The sequence below is a fragment of the Macaca mulatta genome, chromosome 3 (genome assembly GCF_049350105.2).
Source record: "Macaca mulatta isolate MMU2019108-1 chromosome 3, T2T-MMU8v2.0, whole genome shotgun sequence".
In the NCBI taxonomy this organism is placed as follows: Eukaryota; Metazoa; Chordata; class Mammalia; order Primates; family Cercopithecidae; genus Macaca; species Macaca mulatta.
This window is the reverse complement of record NC_133408.1, coordinates 4750757-4768990: the sequence shown is the minus strand read 5'-3', so window position 1 is coordinate 4768990 and position 18234 is coordinate 4750757. Positions and strand designations below refer to the sequence as shown.

The following is an 18234-nucleotide window of genomic DNA, read 5'->3' as shown; positions in this document are numbered from 1 at the left end:
TCTATGACTTTGATTACCATTTTATTTAATATATACTTTGGGGCGGGTAGTGTCTTAACCGTACTGAGTCTTCCAACCCACGAACGTGATACATCCCTCCGCTTATTTAGGTCTCATTTAACTTCTCAAAAGGTTATGACTTTCAGGATAAAGGTCCTGTGTGTCTTTGGTTAACTTTACTCCAAAGTGTTTTCTATTTTCTGGTTTTATTGTGAATAGGATTTTATTAAATTTCCAACTGTTTGCTGCTAGTTTATAAAAATACAATCGATTTTTGGATGTTGACATTGGATCCTGTGAATTTGCTTAGTTCATTGGTTAGTTCTAGTTGTTGTTTTATAGGTTCCTATGATTGTCCACAGAGACAGTCATACCGTCCAAGAATAATGACTGTTTTAATTATTGCATTCCAATTTTTGGCTTTTATTTCTTTTACTTGTCTTGTTGTACTGGTTGAAACTGCAATACAGTTAAACAAAAGAGAGAACAGACATCCTCGCCTTGTTCCCAATCTTAGGGGAGATGCCTTCAGTCTCTCACCATTACGTACGATGTTAGCCACAGATTTTTTTGTAGATGCCTTTCATCAGGTTGGAAGTCCCCGAATACTCTTAGTTTTCTGAGAGTTTTTTGTCTAATGTTCTTTGACAAAATTCTTTGCTCACTTTTATCAAATGTTCTCTCTGCATCTAGTGAGGTGGGTTGAGGAAGCGTCCTCTTATTCCTTGTTTGCTAGTGGTTTGTCTCATAAAGAGGTATTGGATTTTGTTCCATGCTCTTTTTGCACCTATGGAATGATCATATATATGGTGTTTTTCTCCTTTATTCTGTTAAGATAATGAATAATACTGATTGATTTTCAAATGTTAAAGCCACTTTGCTTTCTTAGGGTAAATGCACTTATATTTTCAGGAAATATTCCTAGAAAATTTCCTGGGGTAAACTCACTTGTATTTCCAGGAAATATTTCTAGGAAAATACTTGGGAATAAATGTAACAAAGGCTATGCAGGCCCTCTCCTTGATGTGTTTGCTTTTTATGTATTGATTTGGTTTTGTTTTTGTTTTGAGATGGAGTCTCGCTCTGTCGCCCAGGCTGGAGTGCAGTGGCACGATCTTGGCTCACTGCAACCTCTGCCTCCCACCTTCAAGTGATTCTCCTGCCTCAGCCTCCCGAGTAGCTGGGATTATAGTTGCCTGCCACCACACTGGCTAATTTTTGTATTTTTAGTAGAGACAGGGTTTCACCATGTTGGTCAGGCTGGTCTCGAACTCCTGACCTCAAGTGATCCACCCGCCTTGGCCTCCCAAAGTGCTGGGATTACAGGCATGAGCCACAGCACCCAACCGCTTTTTATGTATCGCTAGATTTGATTTCCTAACAATTCGTTAAGGATGTGACTGCCTATGCTTAAGTGGGACACTGGTTTGTAACTTTTTTTCTTGGAATGTCTTTGTCATGTTTTGATATTGGGCCTATAGTGGCCTCATAAAACACGTTGGGAAGTTTACTTTCTTCTCTATTTTCTGAAAGATTTTATATAATTTGGGTATTATTTTTTCCTATGTCCCTTTACTCTTAATGTAGTTGTTTTTTTTGTCTTTTTAATAGTTAATAACAATGTATTTTATTCTTGAAAATCACTGAGAGTACATTTTGCATTATCACCACAAAAAAATAACTATGTGGCGTAACATGTATGTTAATTGGCTTGATTTAGCCATTCTACAGTGTGTATATTTCAAAACATCATCTTGACCATGGGAAATGTATGTACTTTTTGTAAATTTTTTAAAACTTTTTTTTAAATTCCAACTTTTATTTTACAGTCAGATCTAAATGTGTCACATGCAGGTGTGTTACATGGTGTATTGCACCCAGGCAGTGAGCGCACCCACGTATTTGTCGATATGGTTGGGGTTAGCGCTACCATGTTGCTATCTGCTGTTCCTTGATCTTGAGTTTTGTTTCTCTGTGCCTCCTTTTCTGCCTTCTCCTGGGTGAACTGAGTAAATTTTTGTTTTCCATTTTATTCCTTCTACTGACTCTTTAGCTGTCTCTTTTTGCATTATTTTTACTTGGCTGTTGTAAGTATTACAATATGCATCTTTACTTTTTTTTTTTTTTTAAATAATTGATAGACTTTGTTTTTTAGATTCACGGCAAAATTGAGTGAAAAGTGCGGAGCTCCCACATGTTCACCCCACACACAGACATTCAGCCTCTGCCACCGTCAACGTCCTGCGTCAGATTGTACATTGGTTACGGCCGGGCACAGTGGCTCACGCCTGTAATCACAGCACTTTGGGAGGCCAAAGCGGGCAGATCACTTGAGGTCAGGAGTTCAAGACCAGTCTGGCCAACATGGCGAAACCTGGTCTCTACTAAAAACACAAAAATTAGCCAGGCGTCATGGCACACACCTGTAATGCCAGCTACTTGGCAGGGAAATCGCTTGAATCCGGAAGGTGGAGGTTGCAGTGAGCCAAGATTGCACCATTGCACTCCATCCTGGGTGACAGAGAGAGACTCTGTCTCCAAAAAAAAAGAAAAAGATTGTACATTGGTTACAATCAGTGAACCAACATTGACATATCCTTATCAGCCAAAGTCTATAGTCCACCTCAGAGTTCACTGTCAGGGTTGTACATTCCCTGTGTTTGGACAAATATATGATGACCCGTGTCTCCCATCCCAGTGTCAGACAGAATAGGTTCACTGCCTTCAAAACCTCCTGTGCTCCAACTATTCATCCCTCCCCACCGCAAGCCCCAGATCTTTTTACTGTCTCCATAGTTCGGCCTTTTCCAGAATGTCATATAGTTGGAATCATACAGAATACAGCCTTTTCAGGTTTTCTTTCACTTACTAATATGTCTTTAAGATTCTTTTATGCCTTTTCCTGGCATCTTAGCATTGAAGGCTATTCCATGGTCTGTGTGTATCACAGTGTATTTGCTCTTCACCTATTGAAGAGCATCTTGGTTGCTTCAGGTTTGGGCAATTGTGAATAAAGCTGCCATAAGTATTCTTGCGCAAGTTTTTGTGCGCACATAAGATTTTAACACATTTGGATAAACACCAAGAAGCACAATTGCTAGATCTTTTGGTAAGAGCATGTTTAGTTTTGTAAGAAGCTGCCAAACAGTCTTCCAAAGTGACTGGGCCATTTTGCACCCCCAGCAGCAATGAACGAGTGTTCCTGCTCCTCCACATCCTCCCAGCTTTTGTGTTTCAGTGTCTTGGATTTTCACCACTCTTGATAGGTGTATTGCAGTATCTTCTTCTTGTTTTAATTTGCAATTCCCTAGTGACATATCATGATGAGATCTTCTCATATGCTTGTTTGCCATCTACATGTCTTCTTTGAGGTGTCCGTTCAGATCTTTTGCCCATTTTTAATCATCCTGAACTTTTCACAATCCATTTAGAATTAACACTGTACCACCTCAGGTAAAAAATAAGGACACTGCAACTATCAAAGTCTACTTACTCGCCTCTCCCACCACCTTTGAGCTATTGTGTCATATGTTTTATATCTGCATACATTTTAAGCCCCATAATACAATATTATAATTTCTTTTTTTTCTTTTTTTTGAGAAAGAGTCTCACTCTGTTGCCCAGGCTGGAGTGTAGTAGTGCGATCTCAGTTCACTGCATCCTCCAACCTCCTGGGTTCCAGCAATTCTCCTGCCTCAGCCTCCCAAGTAGCTGGGATTACAGATGCGTGCCACGTCGCCCGGCTAATTTTTTGTATTTTTAGTAGAGACGGGGTTTCATCATCTTGGCCAGGCTGATCTCAAACTCCTGACCTCAAGTGACCTACCCGCCTCAGCCTCCCAACGTGCTGGAATTACAGGCTTGAGCCACCGTGCCTGGCCTATAATTTCTTATTTAAACGGCTAGTTGTTTTCTGAAGAAATTATGAAAATAAACTTCAAGATAGTTTGTTAATAGTTGCCTATATATTTGCCATTTCCGAGGTTTTTATTTCTTCTCAACTTCCAACTTGTATTATATCCTTTCACTCTAAAGCATTTCTTTTTTCTTTTAATGTTTCTTGCAGTGTGTATCTGCTAGTAACTAATTCTCAGCTTTTGTTCATTGGAACATGCCTTTTTAAAAAAAAAAAAAACAGAGTCTTGCTCTGTCGCCCAGGCTGGAGTACGCAATCAGCTCACTGCAACCTCTGTCTCCTGGGTTCAAGCAATTCTCCCGCCTCAGCCTCCCAAGTAGCTGGAATTGCAGGCACCCACCACCATGCCGGCTACTTTTTGTATTTTTGGTAGAGATGGGGTTTCACCATGTTGGCCAGGCTTGTCTTGAACTCCTGACCTCAGGTGATCCACCCGCCTTGGCCTCCCAAAGTGCTGGGATTTCAGGCGTGAGCCATCGTGCCTGGGCAGGGAACATGCTTTTATTTTGCCTTCATTTTGAAGGATGGGTTTTCAGGGTGTAGAATTCTGCATTCACAGTTTCTTTGTTTTCTTTAAGAAGCTTAAAGATATTCGCTCACTTTCTTTCTGGCCTCCATTGTTTCTGATGAGAAGTCAGCTTAATTTGATCATTATTCCCCTGTATGAAGTGTGTCTTTTTTCTCTGGCTGCTTTCTTTGGTTTTTGCTTTGCTTTGTTTTGTTTTGTTTTGTTTTGGAGATGGAGCTTTTGCTCTGTTGCCCAGGCTGGAGTGCAGTGGTGCGATCTCAGCTCACTGCAGCCTCCGCCTCCTGATTCTCCTGCCTCAGCCTCCCAAGTAGCTGGGATTGTAGGTGCCTGCCACCATGCCTGACTAATTTTTAGTAGAGACAAGGTATCACCTTGTTGGCCAGGCTGGTCTCGAACTCTTGACCTCAGGTGATCCACCTGCCTCGGCCTCCCAAAGTGCTAGGATTATAGGCGTGAGCCACCGCGCCCAGGCCTCTGGCTGTTTTCAAGCTGTTGATTTCTTTCCTTTATCTTCAGCAGTTGGACTGTGATGTGCTACAGTCTCATTTTCTTCCTATTTATTCTTCTTCATGTTCACTGAGCTTCCGTGAACTGTGAATTTGCGTTTTTGGCAAATTTGCAAAATTTTCAGCCATTATGTGTTATAAGCACCATTCTTTCTCACTAATGACCTGTATGTTAGAAAGTTTGCTATCTTTCAGGTGACTGCGGCTTTGTGGCTTTTTATAATCTTTTTTTTCTTTGCCCTTCAAATTAGGTAATTTCTATTGATCTGTCCTTGATTTCCCTGACTCTTCTGCTGACTCCAAACTGCTGTAAGCTGATCCATGAAGTTTTTTTAATTTAGGATATTATATTTTAAAATTCTAAAATTTCCACTTGACTCTTATTCATAGATTTCTCTCTGGAGACTCCCATCTGTCTACTATTTACTGACACCTTTTTTGTTTAGGTATTTGGACGTACTTGCAATTGCTATGTTAAAGTCTTTGTTTGCTCATTTTGGCATCTGAGCTGGCATGTGTCCAGGTGTCTGATGGATGATTTTCCATGGCCATGGGTCACATTTCTCTGTTTCTTTGCATGTCTATTTCTTATTGTAGACTAATATTATGAATAATACCTCGTAGAGACACTAGATTTTGTTATCATCCTCTGAAGAGTGTTAATTTTGCTCTAGCAGTCAATTACATTACTGACTGATCGCCTGAACCTCGTGCAGCCCAGTTTTATGCTTTGTTCAGGTAGATCTCTAGAGTGACCCTTCTGTGGTTTCAGTAGGAAGCCTGAGGTGTTTATCAAGTCCCTCTCACTGGACTACACGTAAACTCCAAACTTTGTCTCGTCCACAGTGGGAGCTGAAACCTCTGACACACTAGGCCCACAAACATGCGTCATTCAGGGATCCACCAACGAACAGGGTAGTTAAACAGAATTTGGGTCCCACCGCCATGGCTTCCTCCTTTGGGAACTCTCCTTTCCATTTCCATCCTCTCTGACAACCTAAAACTCTGTCATCTGACACTTCCACCTGGAACTTTCTGCTTAAGTTTTAGCCATCTGCATTATAAGGTCACTCTATAGCAAGAGATAGAATATTATTCCATTCGAGGCCAGGTGCAGTGGCTCACACCTGAAATCCCAGCACTTTGGGAGGCCGAGGTGGGTGGATCAACTGAGGTCAGGAGTTCGAGACCAGCCTGGCCAACGTGGTGAAATCCTGTCTCTTCTAAATTTTTCTAAATCCTGTCTCTTCTAATTTTTTAAAAAATTAGCCGGGCGTGGTGGCGGGCACCTGTAATCCCAGCTACTCAGGAGGATGAGGCAGGAGAATCCCTTGAACCTGGGAGCCAGAGGTTGCAGTGAGCCGAGATGGCACCACTGCCCTCCAGCCTGGGTGACAGAGTGAGAGTCCGTCTCAAAAATAAAAAAGAAAAAGGAATATTCCTTCATTCTTTTTTTTTTTTGAGACGGAGTCTCGCTGTGTCGCCCAGGGTGGAGTGCAGTGGCCGGATCTCAGCTCACTGCAAGCTCCGCCTCCCGGGTTTTTACGCCATTCTCCTGCCTCAGCCTCCCGAGTAGCCGGGACTACAGGCGCCCGCCACCTCGCCCTGCTAGTTTTTTGTATTTTTTAGTAGAGACGGGGTTTCACCGTGTTCGCCAGGATGGTCTCGAACTCCTGACCTCGTGATCCACCTGTCTCGGCCTCCCAAAGTGCTGGGATTACAGGCTTGAGCCACCGCGCCTGGCCTCTTCATTCTTTTATAGCATCATCGTGCTGCTATTGTGTGTCCTACTGATGGATGTTTGTGTTGCTTCCAGTCTTGCTATTACAGTGATCAGTTGGTTCTTTTTCATTTCTCTTGCTACAAATGTTGCTGCTGCGTACAACCCGTTAAAGTCCATAGATGTAGTAAAACCTTTGGTTTGCAAAAATGACTCAGTCTTTACAAACATTCTGTCATTTGTACCGTAATCAATTAGTTTATTGGATCACAGATTATCCTGACAGAATCCTTCCTGGAACTAGTCTGTGGGATCATCTGGCACAGAGTCAAAGCCCCAGACACGATGAGCCGGAGTTGATTTCCTTTGGCTTCAGCATAATTAAACTTTCCCATAGGATTATCAGGTTACAGTGACACACGCACAGGCTGTCAGATAATGGACAAAGTCCCAGCAGTGTGTACAATCAGCTGGTGGCTCCCAAATTCAAATTCCCCTGGCAGCATCCATTTGGGTATTCATACCCACACCCTCCCTTAGAAGTTCACCCCTCTGCCAGGCGCAGTGGCCCACACCTGTAATCCCAGCACTTTGGGAGGCCAAGGCGGGCAGATCACTTGAGGTTGGGAGTTCGAGACCAGCCTGACCAACACGGAGAAACCCTGTCTCTACTAAAAATACATATTAGCCGGGCGTGGTGGTGCATGCCTGTAATCCCAGCTACTTGGGAGGCTGAGGCAGGAGAATCACTTGAACCCAGGAGGCGGAGGTTGCGGTGAGCCGAGATCAGGCCATTGCACTCCAGCCTGGGCAACAAGAGCAAAACTCCATCAAAAGGAAGGAAGGAAGGGAGGGAGGGAGGAAGGGAGGGAGGGAGTTCACCCCACTATGAGCAAGAAGCCACACAGAAAAAAAAAAAAAATAGGTATCTCTGGGGTTTTCTGAAGGGAAAATAAGTGCAGCCAGCCCTGTCCCCTCTTTGCAGCCGTAAATAGGAGCATGGTGGAGTAGGGCAGGTCGGGCTTGACGATGTCATGACTTGGCCTCTCTTGGTGTCACACAGCCCCTGCAGGTTATAAGAAGGGTTGAGCTGGCCGGGCGCAGTGGCTCACGCCTGTAATCCCAGCACTTTGGGAGGCTGAGGCGGGCAGATAACCTGAAGTCGGGTGTTCAAGACCAGCCTGGCCAACATGGAGAAACCCTATGTCTAAAAATACAAAATTAGCTCGGCGTGGTGGCGCGTGCCTGTTATCCTAGCTACTCGGGAGACTGAGGCAGGAGAATTGCTTGAACCTGGGAGGCGGAGGTGGCAGTGAGCTGAGATTGCGCCATTGCGCTCCTGCCTGGGTAACAAGAGTGAAACTCCCTCTCAAAAAAAAAAAAGGATTGAGCTAACATGCATGGACCACCTAGAACAGCACCAGAGCATAGTAACAGCTCCTTCCAGAAAGGGAAATGCATGCTAGCTGCCCCAGATGCTGCCAGCTTCACAGGCATTTTTCTGCCTGCAAACTAATCCTCAGGAACAGAGGAGGGCAGAGGGAGAAATTGCACCCAGTCAATGTAAACGATGCAAAACATGAAATTCCCCTGTCCGAAAACGAAAGGGAAAAAACTCGATTCAATGCCTGCCCCTGAGGTGAACCTGAAACGACAAGGCAGACACTCTCTAAAACTTCACGTTTGGCCACCAGGGTCTTCGGTCGATTTTGCTTTCTTCGTCATATCTGAGTGGCTGGAACGCCAGTGATCTGGGATAGTCCTCTGGCTGCTGATAGACTTATGCAATCCCTTGGCAGGCAGGACAGGCCACAGGAAAGGCTCTTGTGCCTTTAAGGTCACTGTTAATCATATAACTTTATTGTGTTCCTGGGCTATAAAGGAAATGTCGTCCTTGATCTGAATGTCTGTTTTATGATGTCCATAAACAGTGAATTGCCAGTGACCGTACCCTGAGTGACAACATCCTCAACCAGTTGGGTGGTTCAAGGGCGGTTGCAGGGGTCAGGAGAGAGCAAAAGTGGAACAGGAGATGAGTTTGCTTCCCAGGAAGAGGGACAGTGACATCCCACCCCTCACTGACAGGGAAGCCTGCCAGCCCTTCCTCCAAAGAGCCTTGGCTCTCAGGGATCAGAGGTTGGACAAGAGCAGAAATAAAGGCACCCTGCCCCCACCCCCACCACAATCTTCAGGATGTCTAGAGTGCTTATCTCTCTGGGGCCAAGTAATGTGAATTATTTTCCCCAATGCAAAAATAAAAAATAAGATACCCCTTTACCCTTTTCTGAAAGGATAGCAGAGGTATTTTTCTTTACTTTTCTTTTTTCTTTTTTTTTTTTTTTGAGACGGAATCTTGCTCTGTCACCAGGCTGGAGTACAGTGGCACAATCTCGGCTCACTACAACCTCCAACTCCCTGGTTCAAGCGATTTTCCTGCCTCAGCCTCCTAAGTATCTGGGATTACAGGCACACACCACCATGCCCAGCTAATTTTTGTATTTTTAGTAGAGACGGGGTTTCACCATGTTGGCCAGGATGGTCTTGAACTCCTGACCTCATGATCACCGACCTCAGCCTCCCGAAGCGCTGGGATTACAGGCGTGAGCCACCGCACCCGGCCAGCAGAGGTATTTTTTCTAATGCTTGGGAAGTGTCTGCTAAGTATATATATATTCACTGGAGGGTGCTCAGCACCTCGCCCTGTTGCTCCAGGTCAGGACTAACAAGGTGAAACATGGCTCATTGCATCATATTAATAGCATGCAAATCTAAGCCCAGTGATGTCATGCAGTGGCTACGATTGAGGGCAATGGAATGGATCGCGCACGAGCTCCCAGGCCACACGCACATGCCCTTGTGATGTATCACTCACTCTATTCTTGCAGGTCAGACGCTTGGGATGCTACTGCCCATGCTGAGGTTCCTAGGTCACCTCCCTCAATGCATGGATCTGGGGGCCAGCGTGTTCTATGGCTGGGGCCATGTGTGCATTCATTTGCCTAGGGGAGAAAAGTACGCATTCCCGTCAGCTCAGGTGCATGGAGGACGGAAGAACCGCTGTTGCTGTTAGTATTCTCTTCCGCACAAGATAAAAAAGAGATTGGCAAATCAGCTGGCTGGTCAATCAAATTAGCTTATTGTGTTACACTAATTTTTAGATTCAGAATTATAGGTCAGGCTGTGCTAGCGATCAGTGAAATCAAATTTCATGTCATTCTGCGCCGGGTAGACTCAGGATTTGCCTGAAACAATTAAACAATTCCTGGAAGAAGTGGGCGAGGCAGAGGCTTGAACTGTCCACTCAGACCAAGGTGAAGTCAGGCGATGGCTTCTGGGCATCGCGTGGGGCAGGGGCCGCCCCTGCCCTGGACATTCGTGAACACAGGGGCAGCCGTGTGAACACCATGGGGCAGGGTGTCCGTCCTGCCACCCGCATGGCTGCATCCTGCCCGGGAATGAGGCTGGTAGCCCATAGGCCCCTCCTGGGTCCCTCTAGAGGTTTGCTGCATTCCAGTACCCTTGGTTCTGTGGGCAGGGCCTGGGCCCGTCTGTTGCAAACCAATGGCCCAAAGCTAACCTGATCCGGCAGCATCTAAAAACAGGACCCGGACTCTGCAGGCTCCTGATCCGGCAGCGTCTAAAAACAGGACCCGGACTCTGCCGGGCTCCAGGATTGCCCTGGAACAAACCTAAAGTCTCCTATCACACGCAAACAATTCTGCCAGCCCCGCCCAGCATTCCCTGCCTGTGCTTATCAAGTGAGGAGGTCAGCAGGATGCAGCACCCAGGTGAGCTCATTTCAATGAGTCCAGGTGTGTGCAGGCAAGAAGCAGCCAGGAGTTGAGGCTGAAGAGGAACCTACCTAAAACTGTCATTACGACTAATTGATCCTTGGTGTAGTCAAATATTCTGCCTTTATTAAAGTCGTTGGTATCTAGAAGTAAATCCTCATCAGCTTGGAGCAGCACCCTTGAAATCCTCTCTAGCAGGCAGACTCTGGGGCACTTTTAGATATTCTATTGGTTGTTCTCGAGGACAGTTTCCTTTGGAGGACGTGTGAGTTGCCTGTGAATATCAGCTTGCTCTCCCTCAGTTTCCATCACATGGATCAGCGAGAGTTAATGCTGACTCCCCCTCCCTCGGGGGCTTATTTGCAGTCTCCCCATTTGCTTAAAAACTTCCAGGTCCAGAGGGACCCTAAAGACGCCTGTCATGTCCACCTGTGAATTACCAGCATCCCAGGCCATTTTCTTAAAACTATTAAGACATTATCAACGTGAAATGACTTGAATATGCTTTAATTTTTAAAATTCATCATACATCCTGCAGCATTTAGGAAAATGAGGGAGGTGTCATACATAATATCAAATTTGGCTGACACGAGGTGATTTTGCCATGAAGGTTGGGAAGGATGAACATTTGCAATGAAAACTGTTCGTTGCCCCCAAAATCCAGCCATTTCAGGCTCTCTGAGGATTCTGGAGGTGCTAGAGGGGGTAAGGGCCACATTCAGGTGGTGTGGGTGGGATTCACCCCTTCATAGCCTGGAGGTGGTGCCCGGAGCGCACCCTGTCACCCCAAGGATGATGATACCCCAGGGAAGGTGGTGGAAGCAGGAAAGGGAGGTCAGAGGGAACCTGGGGCCTTCAGCGAGCCTCCGTGATGCGGAAATACTAACAACGCCAACAGCAATCGCAGAGGCAGGCAGGCTTATGTGGCCAGGGCTGGGCTGGCGCTGTCCTGAGCACTCGACACGCATGAAATCACAGTTGTTTTAAGTTCTGAGCTCCCCTGGGAGGAAACTGTGGCCACAGCAGGAATTCCAATGATTCTAGGGTCAGGAGGGGAGGCACCCACTTCCTGATCAGGGCTCTGTTTGTGGATGCGTGGGTGTGGTTGGCCTTTGTGCACACTGGCGGTTTTGCTTCTTTCCCCCAGCAAAAGAATGCAGATTTTGCATTATCTAAAGAGGCGGTTCCGTGAGCCCACTGTGCTGAGTCCCATGTATTCCACTGGTGTAAGTACCACCACCTGGGCAGTGCCCCCAGAGTGTTCTCGCTGGGAGCGCAGGTTCGTGTCTGTACCCTTCCTGAGAATAGCTGACATGCTGGCCTGGGTGGCACACTGGCCGAGGTGTGACTGTGACAGACCAGGATACCAGCATCTGCCCCAGCACTGAACTGGGCAGAGAGAAGGTGTGGACAGAGTGGCGTGAAACATGACGGCTGCTTGTGCTGGAAATTAGATGTAGTCACACAAATCCTGTCATGCTCAAAGGGTTCCATCTCCGAAGTCCAAAGGAAAACTCTTCCTTAACTTTTATTCTATTATGTCTATACGTTTCTTATTTTGAAGCAAGGATAGATTCACATGCCGTTGTAAGGATGCATACAGACAGAGCCCATTTATTGCCCAGTTTCTCCCAGTGGTGACATCTTGCAAAACTCTAGCACAATGTCACAGCCTGGCGTTGACCGTGACACAGTCCAGATCCAGAACCTGGCGTCCCCACGAGGATCCTGCCTGCTGGTCTTTAATAGCCACACCGCTTCCATTCCATTCCCCACTGGATCCCTGTCCCCTGGCAACCAAGAGGTCTCTCTTTTTTTTTTTTTTTTTTTTTTTTGAGACAGAGTTTCGCTCTTGTTGCCCAGGCTGCAGTACAATGGCACAATCTCGGCTCACTCTGCAACCTCTGCCCGAGTCTCCCGAGTAGGTGTGATTACAGGCACGCACCACCATGCCTGGCTAATTTTGTATTTTTAGTAGAGATGGGGTTTCTCCATGTTGGTCAGGCTGGTCTCCAACTCCTGACCTCAGGTGATCCCCCTGCCTCAGCCTCCCATAGTGCTGGGATCACAGGCATGAGCCACCGCGCCTGGCCTCTGGTCTCTATTTGTATGATGTTGTCATTTCCGTAATGTTCTACACATGCAATCATGCAGCAGGTGACTTTGGGATTGGCGCCTTCCACCCAGCACAACCCCCTGGCATCCATCCGGGTTGTCGCCTGTATTCGTAGTTCATTCCCTTCTTTCTGAGTCATACTCTGCGGTATGGATAGACCACGGTTTGTCCATCCATTCTCCCTTGAAAGGCACCTGCATTGTTTCCATTTGCGGCTACTACAAATACATCCGCCGTGAACATGTGGACAGGCCTTTGTGTGAACATCAGTTCTCTGTGTACATCATCTCTCTGCCCTGGTGCTTGCATCTTTAGTTGTTTTTTTTTTTTTTTTTCTGTTTTTTGAAGAACCTACCAGACTGTTTTCAGAATGACTGTACCATTTTTCATTCCCACCAGCCACGAGTGAGTGAGCCGTGTTTCCACATCCTTTCTAGCGTTGGGGGTTGGCCCTATTTTGTATCCTAGCCGTTTTGATAGGTGTGCAGTGGTGTCTCACTGTGGTTGTAACTGGCATTTCCTAACGGCCGAGTGGTGCTCAGCATCTTTTCATGGGCTTCTTTCCATCTGTGCCTTTCTCCAGTCCCCGTCTGCTCATCTCTTGCCTGCTTTCAAAAAAATTGGCTGGTTTTGTTTTCTACCATTGAGTTTTGACCATTCTTTTTATATGCTGTATGCAAAGTCTTTGTCAGATACGTGTCTTGCAAATATTTTCTCCCAGACCGTAGCTTGTCTTGTCATCCTCTTACCAGGATATCTCTCTGAGCAAAAATTTTAATTTTGATGAAGTCCAGGCTATCAATTTTTCTTTTTCTGGTTTGTGTTTTTGCTGTCAAGTCTAAGAACTCCCCACCTTACTGAAGACCCTGAAGATTTCTCCTATTTTCTCTCTAAACGTTTTGTACTTTTATACTTTACATCTGTGGTCCATTTTGCATTGATTTTTATATAAACTGAATTCTAGGTCAAGGCTCTTTTTCTTTTTTTGTTGGCCTGCGGATAGCTAATTTTTCCAACACTATTTATTGAAAGCTCTCTTTTCTCTGTTGAATTGCTTTACATCTGGGTCAAAAATCAGTTGGGCGTATTTGTATGGACATGGTCATAGGCCCTCTGTTTCTTCCCATCGCTCTACCTGTCTGTCTTTCTGCCAATACCTCACAGTCTTGATTACTGAAATTATATCCTAAGTCTCAAAATAAGATAGGCTGACTCCTCTCGTTTTATCTGTTGTTTTTCAAAATTGTTTTTATTCTTGTGAGTCCTTTGCCTTTCTATCTAAATGTTAGAATAATCTCTATTTCTACAAAAAAAAAAAAAAAAAAAAAGGTCTTGCTAGCCTTTCAATGGGAATTTTGTAAAACCTGTTTACCAATGTGGGGAGAATTTACTGTATTGAGTCTTCCAACCCATTAACATGGTCAGTCTTGCCATTTGTTTATATCTTCTTTTATTTCTTTCATGAATGTTTTGTAGTTTTCAACATACAACTTCTGCATATTGTCAGTTTTACACCTGGGGCATTTTTGAGTGACTGTAAATGGTACTGGTGTTTGTTTGGTTGTTTGTTTTTGAGACAGGGTCTTTGTCCTTGAGGCTAGAGTGCAGTGGTGTTATCATAACTCACTGCAGCCTCAACCTCCCGAGCTCAAGCAATCCTCCCACCTCAGCCTCCTGAGTAGCTGGAACCACAGGCACATGCCACCATGCCTGGCTATTTTGTTGTTGTTGTTGTTGTTGTTGGTTTGTTTGTTTTGTTTTTTGTTTTTGTGTTTTTGTAGAGTTGGAGATCTCTCTTTGTTCCCCAGGCTGGTCTCAGACTCCTGGGCTCAAGCAATCCTCCCACCTCGACCTCCCAAAGTGCTGGGATTACAGGCATGCACCACTATGCGTGGCTGGTATTTTATTTATAATTTCAGTGCCTACATGGTCATTGCTAGAATATACAATTGTAGTAAATACAATTGAATGTTGTATGTTTTCCACCCTGCAAACTTGCTAAACTCTCTTTTTAGTTCTAGGAGGGTTGTGTTTTGTTGTTGTTGTTTGTAGATTCCTTGGGGTTTTCTCTGTAGACAACATGTCATTGGCAAACAGGGACAGTTTTCTTTCTTCCTTTCTAATCTGTTTGCCTTTTATTTCCTTCTCTTGCCTATTGCACTGGCTAGGACTCCCCGCACTGTGTTAATTAGCAGTAGTGAGAGCAGACGACCTTGCCTTGTGACAGTCTTAGACACCAACCAGTCAGTCTTTCACCATTAAGTACGATCGGCTCCTCTGTATCTGTGTGTTCCATATCCATATATCTAACCAATCACCAATCAGAAATATTTTAAAAACAAGAAAAACAATACAAATAGGTAAACAATACAGTACAGCAACTCTTTACATAACATTTACTTTGTATTAGGTATTCTAAGTAATCTAGAGATGATGTAGCATGTACAGGAGGATGTGCATAGGTTATATGCAAATACTACACCATTTTATATAAGGAATTTGAGCATCCTTGGATTTTGGCATCCTTGTGGGGGGTCCTGGAACCAATCCCTCAGGGACACCAAGGAACAACTGTATGATGTTGGCTGTAAGGTTATGGTTGATGCTTTTAATCAATTTGAAGAAGTTCTTCTCCATTCCTAATTGTATGCGTTTTCTCATGAACATGGGTTGAATTTTGTCAGATTTTTTTATGAATTAGTTGACATGATCATATGATTTTTATTCTTTAGCCTGTTGATTGGACATTACATTGATTGCTTTCCAACTGTTGAACCAACCTTATATCCCTGGAATAAACCCCACTCAATCTTGATGTGCAATTATTTTTACATATTACTGAATTCTACTTGCTATTTCATTAGTGATTTTTGTATTTAGATTCATGAGGGATGTTGGCATGTAATTTTTTGTTGTTGTTCCTTGTCTGCATTTGGTATCAGGGTAATACTAACTTCATAAAATGATTGGGGCCCAGGTGCAGTGGCTCACGCCTGTAATCCCAGCACTTTGGGAGGCCGAGACAGGCAAGTCACTTGAGGCCAGGAGTTCAAGACCAGCCTGGCTAACATAGTAAAACCCTGGCTCTACTAAAAATGCAAAAAATTAGCCAGGCTTGGTGGCCTGCACCTATAATCCCAGCTACTCAGGAGGCTGAGGCAGGAGAATTGTTTGAGCTCAGGAGGCGGAGGCTGCAGTGGGCCAGGATCACACCACTGCACTCCAGCTTAGGCGACAGAGTGAGACTCCATCTCAAAAAAAAAAAAAAAAAAGAATGGTAGTGTTCCCTCCTCCTCTTCTGTTTTCTTGAAGATATTGTTAGAATCATGTTGACTTTTTAAACATTTGGCAGAATTCTCTATAAATGTTTAGAACCATCTTGGCCTGAACATTTCGTCTTGGGGAGTTTTTAAATTACAAATTGACTTTTGCTATAAGTTGTTTAAATTACCTCTTTGATATTGAATGAGTTGTAGTACTTCATGCTTCTCTAGGAGTTGGTCCATTTTATTGAAGGATGTCAGAGTAATGTGTGTAGAGGCATTTGTAGTGTTCCCTTATTATCCTTTGATGTCTGCAGGGTCTGTAGTGATGTTCCCTCTTTCATTCCTGATATTGACAATCTGTGTCTTCCCTCTCATTGTTTCTTTGTCAGTCTTGCTAGAAGTTTGACAATTTATTATTTTCAAATACCTAGCTCTGTTTTGTTGATTTGCTGCATTGTTTTTCTGTTTTCTGTTACCGGGATTTCTATTCCCCTATCTTTGTGATTTCCCTCCTTCCTTTCTTTGCTATCATTGTGGGTTTACTTTGCTCTTCTTTTCCTGGGTTCTCATGGTGGGATCTTGGCTTATTGAGTTGAGATTTTTCCTCTCTTCTAATGGAAGCCCATAATGCTATAAATTTCCCTCTCAGCATTGCTTTAGTTGTGTCCCACAGCTAAATTTTGTGTTGTATTTTCATTTTTATTGAGTTCGATGTCTTTTTAATTTTCCCTTGAGACTTCCTCTTTGACCCTTAAGTTATTTAGAAGTATGTTGTTAAGTTTCCACGTGTTTGGAGATTTTTCTACTATCTTTCTGTTATTGATTTCTACTTTGATCCTCTTGTGGTCAGAGAACATACTCTGTGTGGCTTCAGTTCCTTTAGATTGGGTGAGATTTCCTTTATAGCCCAGGATATGGTCTATCTTGGTACATGCTCTGTAGGCGCCTGAAATGAATGAGCGCTCTGCTGCTGTTGGGTGAAGTGGTTTATAAATATTCATCATTTGATGGACTTCTAAATTTATCTCAAGACTCTGAGATCATTCATTCTCAAAGGTTATGTGATACACTACCTTTTCCAAAGAATTCCTAAGTGATCTAAACCCCTGCTGAGTTCACCAAGTGGCCTGTAAAACCTATGATGATTCTTGTTGATAGGAGCCACCTTCCCCCACTAGCAGATGTGGGACTTTCTTCAGGTGAGGGCCTCGAGCTTGCACCAGTTCAACCTATGGCTGTACGAAAATTTTCTGGCTGACATTTTTACGTTTGTAGCTTCAAGAGATATAATAAAACATCATTTTTCTTCTTCTTATCAAGTCATAGAATGCTAAAGCCAGAGGGAATCTAGGATCATCTGGTCTACCCTCTCATTTGACAGGTGAAGTAATGAGGTGTTGCAAAGTTAAACTGATTAGTTTCTTTTAATTTTTTAAATGAAATTAATATATGTTAATTATAGAAAATGCATAAGAAAAAAAGGGAAAATGCATAAGATAGAGGGAAGCAAACTTTTTAAATAAAATGTATATAAAACTTATAACCAAAGATGACTACTATTATTATTTTGGAGTATACCCTCCCAATATGTTTTCAAAAGCAGGATCCCTATTAGTGCTTCAAAACCTTTTTTTTTTTTTGTACTTTAACAACAGACATGAACATTTTTCAAAATATTATTTCTAACAGCAAAATATCATTCCAGATGTATGTCTAAAGATAGAGTTTTCTCATCATTTATTTAACGAATCTCCATCGGGTGGGCGTGCAGGTTGTTACAGTTTTCTCTGTGTTAAATAACAGTGTGATGAACATCTTTTGTGTACATGCATGATGATTTCCTAGAAATGGAACCCTGGGTCAGTGCTTGTGAACATTTTTAGCTTCTGAGCCCCATTGCCAAGTTGGATTCTTGAATTTTTTGTTTGTTTGGGCAGCTTTGGTTTTGTTTTTTTCATTTTCTTTTGAGACGGAGTTTCACTCTCGTTCACCAGGCTGGAGTGCAATGGCACAATCTCGGCTCACCGCAACCTCTGCCTCCCAGGTTCAAGTGATTCTCCTGCCTCAGCCTCCCGAGTACCTGGGATTACAGGCATGTGCCACCATGCCTGGCTAATTTTGAATTTTTTTAGTAGAGACGGGGTTTCTCCATGTTGGTCAGGCTGGTCTCGAAGTCCTGACCTCAGGTGATCTGCCTGCCTTGGCCTCCCAAAGTGCTGGGATAACAGGCCTGAGCCACCGCGCCCGGCGCAGCTTTGGTTTTATTTGTTTTGTTTATAGTGGAAGGTTAGACATCAAATCAACATAGAAGATGTTGTGAACTTATGACTAAGCCTGGTGTGGGCTCTCGGTGTCCTGGGGCATGAGCCGGAGGATGGCTGGAGCCAGGT

General features: G+C 44.0%; 1 protein-coding gene and 1 long non-coding RNA gene across 24 annotated transcripts in view; one reads left to right on the top strand and one right to left on the bottom strand.

Moving 5' to 3' along the window:
• The window catches only part of PDE9A (phosphodiesterase 9A), a 119158-nt gene that overhangs the window by 56772 nt on the left and 44152 nt on the right, over positions 1-18234 (top strand). Inside the window, exon 3 of one of the 22 annotated variants that reach the window (XM_077994356.1) lies at positions 11610-11688. The gene's annotated coding sequence lies outside the window, so the exon portion shown is untranslated. 22 annotated transcript variants of the gene reach the window in all.
• LOC144339604 (uncharacterized) overlaps positions 1-18234 on the bottom strand; it is a 76428-nt gene that overhangs the window by 49324 nt on the left and 8870 nt on the right. The gene's annotated exons all lie outside the window — the stretch shown is intronic.